Genomic DNA, 6,033 nt, shown 5'->3' with positions numbered 1-6,033 from the left:
AGCTCTTGTTTTATTTTTACTTTATGTTCCAATCTTAATGGTATCACCAGCTACTCAGTCAACCTAGCTAAACCCTAAAGTCTCTTTCACTTTCTCCTGCACAAGTCTCTGCTTTCTGACAAAAGGGAGGACCTCAGAATGCTGACATAAATCTAATACCCAGGGCCGCAGGAGATAGTGTAGTGCTTATGGAACTTGTCTCACATGCACTCAATTTGACTCCCAGCACCACCTGATTGCCAGAGTATCAAAGGCTGTATAGCCTCAGAGGACCCCAAGCACCATGGCCATGTTTTCTGAAAATTGTCTGTGGGGCCCCCACACCTCCTGAGCATTGCTTTACAGACTCTCCCAGCAACCCAAAAATATGTAGTGCCCAAGAAACATGTACTTGTCTTAAATAGGGAGCCTCACTTGAGGTGAGGTTCACGAGGAAATATTGCATGAAAACATAAATCAAAGAGCAGGGGAGACAGTGTAAATCATGTGAGTACAGATCATATATTTGGTGAAATGTGTTAAGATTCAGATGCCCTAGTCTTCGCACCAGGGATATTCCTTCAAAAATGCCCCAATATACTGGAAAGGTTCTAGAACATTAGATGACTGAAACTCAATTATGAGCAACTTTGTAACTGTGTATCTCTTAGTGATTCTAATCGTTAAAGTAAATTTTAAATACACCCATCAAAGTAACCTTTTTACCACTAAATGGGAAAGATACTTTCTAATACTTATCCTCACCAAAAGCTCAACAGAGTGTGACACTTGCCAGCAAATGTCCTCCCTTGCATTTTTCTCATGATACTTATTAGTACTTCACTCTTCTGTTTCTTCCCTTTACTCATGCCAAATCTTCCCATCTCCCTTGCAAGCTCCTGAAACATTATTCATTCAACATTGATGCACTTTGCCACTGCTCCTCGTGACATCTTGTCCATGAACTGATTCTAAAACATAACATAGCTGAAATTACAGTATTCATGCCAAAGACAGTCATTGATATATCTTTGTGTTTAGCGTTCTACAAGCTATTGGCACACAGGTGAGTAACATTTTTTTTCCTACAGAGAACACAAAAATAGATATGCTGGGTTTTAAAGTTCCATCAGTATTCTGAGGTACAAATGAAGGATATATATTTTTAATGTTTTATCCAATATTTGTGAGATAGACCATTGCAAATCTATTCATAATTTGCTTCCAGTCATACAACGATCCAACATCCGTCCCTCCTCTAGTGTACATTTCCCAAAACCAATATTCCTGGTTCCCTAAAACCATCCCCCAACACCCTACCCCACCCCCAGTGTGTCTCTATGGCAGGCTCTTTAATTCTTTCTCTCTGTCTCCTTTTTATTTTGTGCATTAAGGGTCTCGTACAGGTACTAAGAGGTCATCATGTTTGTTCAAGGAATTTAGCATTTTTATCAGGAAGGTAAGCCTGGAGTAGCTTTGAGGTATGGAAATGAATGCTGAGGCTTCCATAAGTACAGGGTAGTGGGGGTGTGATGCCCATCCTGCCCAGAGAAAGCCTGGAGAATTCAGTCACAAAACCCGCATATCTGAATTTTCAGCTGTTATATTTCAGTGAGAGACATCCTGAGACGGTGGAAACCAGAGGAGAGCATGGTGGCGATTTTGGATTGTGGGAGCTAGTGGCTGCACTGGGTTCTGGTTGGGTGGGCACCAAACTAACCTGCCTCCCTCCGATTTACCCTAGTGTCTTCAGCCTTTTGCAGTTCCAAGGTTAACTGTGGCTGTTGATATCTTCCAGATTTGTCTATGGGTCTCTGAAACAAGACCAATCCATTAGCTTGTATAACTGAGCCAGGGGTGGTTTGTTAACATGGCTCCCACATACTTTTCGGGAGTTTAATTTCTCGGGAAACGTAGTCCTGAGTTGTTGGGAGCCAGCCAGAGGCACAGTGGCCATTTGAGGTTATCAGGAAGCATGAAGACACCATCAGACTGTTGATGCACTCACCTGAGGGTACAGGTTGACTTCCTGCAGGCACTGCACAACCAGACTACAAACATTCATTGAATGAATGAAGGAATAATCAACATTTTCAAAATGTGTCTCTTTCTTGCATTTTAGAAGGGTAACTTCTAACAGGAAAATAATCTTCATGGTATAATCAAGACCTACAATTTATTCTTAATATATTTAATAAAAGCTACACATTTTGGAAATTTATACAAAGAAATTCTTTTAAATTATCTGTCTTCATAATTTACTTGTAAATTACTAAGATATCACTGTTTCTTCCACCGTTCTTAGCATAGAAATTTACAGACAGAATGTGCTAAGTAAAAATTCATTTTGGCACTTCTGTTAATGTAGTACTGGAAGTACTTGGAAGAGAAAATAGATAAGAAAAAGATATTAAGGGTTTTTCATGTATGAAAGGTAGAAATAATCTCTCACTATTCACAGAAGATATCATACTATATTCAGAGAATACTAAAATCTCTACGAAAAACTCCCAGAGACAATAGACTTGTATAGTAAAATTGCAGGCTATAAACTTAATACCCAAAAGTCTATGGCCTTTTTATATGCAAGTAATGAGAGCGAAGAAAGTGACATGAAAAAGCAATCCCATTCACAATCGTGCCGCAGAAAATCAAGAACCTTGGAATCAGCTTAAATAAAGAGGTAAAGGACCTATACATCAGGAAATTAAAAAGGACACGAGGAAATAGAAACATATATACTGCATATGGAACGGGAGATTTAACATTGTCAAAATGGCAATTCTCCACGAAGCATTTTAAAAATTCAACTTGATCCCTATAAAGATACCCATGACATTCTTCATAGAAATTGATCAAGCACTCCTGAAATTCACATGGAACAACAAACACACACGAATAGCTAAAGCAATTCTTGGGGAAAAGACAATGGAGGCATCACCTTCTCCAACCTCAAACTCTTCTACAAACGATAATAATGAGAACAGCATGGTACTGGAACAAAGGCAGAGCTGCAGACCAATGGAAAAGGATTGAATATACTGACACACACCCTCAAATATATAATCATCTAATCTTTGATAAGGGAGCAAGAAATGTGAAGTGGATCAAGAGAGTCCTCCTTAAAAAACGGTGCAGAAAAAACTGGACAGCTACATGCAAAAAAAAAAAATGGCTCAGATCTCTACCTAACACCATGCACAAAAGTCAGATAAAAATGTGTCAAAGGCCTCAACATCAGACCAGAATCCCTCAGGTTCATTGATGACAAGGTCGGTAAATCCCTCCACAACATTGAAGCTAAAGGTATCTTCAAATATAACACGCCACTTGCCAAGCACCTGGAAACAGAGATAAACAAATGGAACTATCTTAAATTAAGCAGTTTCTGTTCCTCAAAAGAAACAGTGACCAGAAACAAAGACTCCGCCATGCGGGCAAGATACTCGCAGAAGCCTACCAGGTTCTCTGAGAGTGAGAACTGGACAATCAGAGTTGCTGTCTTCTAAATAAGATCCAGTCTCTGGATGTTGGCCATTGATGGCATTACATGGATCCAGGAGCAGTTCGTGGTTGCAGCACTTAATTATTAGAAGATGGGGGATTTGGAAGGAGGGGGCACAGTCTTGATCTGAGCAGCCATGGAGATCTCATCCCCCTGTCCCGCACATCTGGGTTCCTCTTCCAGTTCCTTCATGCAAGAGGCTCCTTCAAGCTTGGGAAGAGTGGTCTTAAGCGTACCTATGTTTGGTTGCAGAGGTCTTCAGCTGCTGGGGCTCTAATCAGGGTGGTGAGGGAAACTCACCCCGGCACCTCCAAGGGGCCTCGGTGAGGAAAGCCAGGTGCGAGGTGAGGACACTGTCGTTTTAGACATATTTGGAATTAATTTTAGATCGAAAAGTACACATCATTCAAAATATGTGCTTAGTAATAAATTACTACACACTTGTTCAATCACCTCAGAGACCCCACTCTGCTCAGAGAGCTAGATTTTTAATTACAGGTCTGTTTTGCCCATGTGTCATGACTGAGAATCACTATAAGTAGATATGAAACTCACTATACACAAAGATGCACACAGGTTACTTTGAGTCATCTATGTTGTTAATATGAGTTGGCCATTAAACTTCACTGAGACCCTTTGTTCTGTCCTTTATAGGAGCCTCATGAGTCTCACATTCCATTCAAGTTGAACTTGTAATAAGGTGGAATGAAATCATCAATATGATCCTCACCTCATCCTTCAGGAGAAAAATCCTACATACATTCAAGGTGGTCAAAGTGCAGACAACACCATTCACCTTTTCCTGGAGATGTACACAGGACTGAGGTGAGAACAGCAAAAGGCTCTATTTTAATGCTCTTAATGAAGGATTCAGGGAACAACATTAAACAAACTCATATACCATCTTCCAAAAGAATTATTTTGTAAAACTGATGCCTAGGGTATGGTAAACGATAATATAGTAAAAACCATATTTTTATTTCTGGGACATTAAAATTCTAAATCTATTTATTATTCATGCTGGTTTGAAATACATTCCTTGATTAGGAATCATTGTCTGCCATAGGAGTGCGGAAGGACAGCACTCAAAGTAATAAGAAGAGAAAAATATGGAAAAATTTACTCCTACTAGGTTTGATAACACATATACTAAAATTGAAATGATACAATGATGAACATGGTCCTTGCACAGAGATGAAATGCAAACTTGTAAAGCATTCCATATTTTTGTTTCAAGAAGAATGAACAGGACAACTGTAAGCTAAGACAATCCCCACAAGTACAAAAATTATACATAAAGAGAGCACAAATCCCCAAAACAACAATCTCTCTCAATGTCAATGGACTAAATGTGCCAATTCAGAGGCACAGAATAGGAACATGAATTAGAAAACTGAACCCAACATTCTGCTGCTTGCAAGAAACATGTCTGAACAATCAAAGCACCCATGGGCTAAAAGTAAAAGGCTGGGAAACAAGTTTTCAAGAAAATATCACCTCCGCAAAGCTGGAGTGGCCATACTAGTATCAGTCCACATGGACTTCAAGCTAAAGGTTATCAGAGACAGTGAAGGTCATTTCTTAATGATCATGGGATATGTACATCAGAAAGAACTCACCCTCCTCAATGTATATGATCCTAATGACAGACCAGCAAAATACTTTAAAACAACTTCTAATAGACTTATAGAAAAACATTGATAGCAACACAATACTGGAAGGAGATTTCAACACTTCTTTGTCACTTCTCGATAGATCAAACAGACTGAAGCTCAGCAAGGAAATATTTTCTTTAAGGGAAGTAATGAAAAACCGTTGGCTTAGGGAAGAAATCAAAGAGGAAATAAAACGTTTCCATAAACAGATGAGAATGATGACACGAGCTACCATAACTTGTGGGACACAGCAAAAGCAGTGTTAAGAGGAAAGATTATAGCTCTGCCAGAATTCATCAGAAAGAAAGAAAGGGCCTACATGAATAAATTAGAGCTCAAGATTTTAGAAAAAAACCAACAAAAGTAGTCCAAACTAGGCTGGAGGAAGGAAATAATAAAACTTGTGCCAGACATCAATGAGCTAGAATCCCAAAATACAATCCAGAAGACCAATAAGAACAAAAACTGGTTCTTTGAGAAAATAAATAAGATCAAAAAACCATGAGAAGCCTCTCAAAGAAACAAAGAGAAAGAATTCTAATAAATCGAATCAGAAATGCAAAGGGGGGTATCCTATTAGAAAGTACAGAAATCCATAGGATCATCAGAGATTATTTTGAGAATTTTTGCAGCAGGAAATGACAGAATCTTGAGTAAATTGATAAATTATTGGATTCCAATTACCTCCCAAGGCTGAACCAAGAAGATTTGGAATACTTGAATCTATCATTATCAAGGAAATTGAAATGATGGTCAAAATTATACCCCCAAACAGAATCCAGGGCCCAGATGGATTCAATAGTGAACTATTTCAAACCTTTAAAGAGGAACTGCTTCCAACATTTTTAAGATTTTCCAGGAAATTGAAGAAACAGAAATACTCCCAAATAGTTT

The 6,033-nt window shown here is 38.8% G+C and overlaps 1 pseudogene; it reads left to right on the top strand.

Moving 5' to 3' along the window:
- The first annotated feature begins 4,616 nt into the window (after positions 1-4,616).
- On the top strand, positions 4,617-4,713 carry LOC130025873 (uncharacterized; annotated as a pseudogene).
- The last annotated feature ends 1,320 nt before the right edge of the window (positions 4,714-6,033 follow it).

The sequence above is a fragment of the Sorex fumeus genome, unplaced genomic scaffold (genome assembly GCF_029834395.1).
Source record: "Sorex fumeus unplaced genomic scaffold, SorFum_2.1 ptg000032l, whole genome shotgun sequence".
Classification (NCBI taxonomy): Eukaryota; Metazoa; Chordata; class Mammalia; order Eulipotyphla; family Soricidae; genus Sorex; species Sorex fumeus.
Note: the sequence above shows the minus strand (reverse complement) of the source record. Positions and strands in the feature narration are given on the sequence as shown.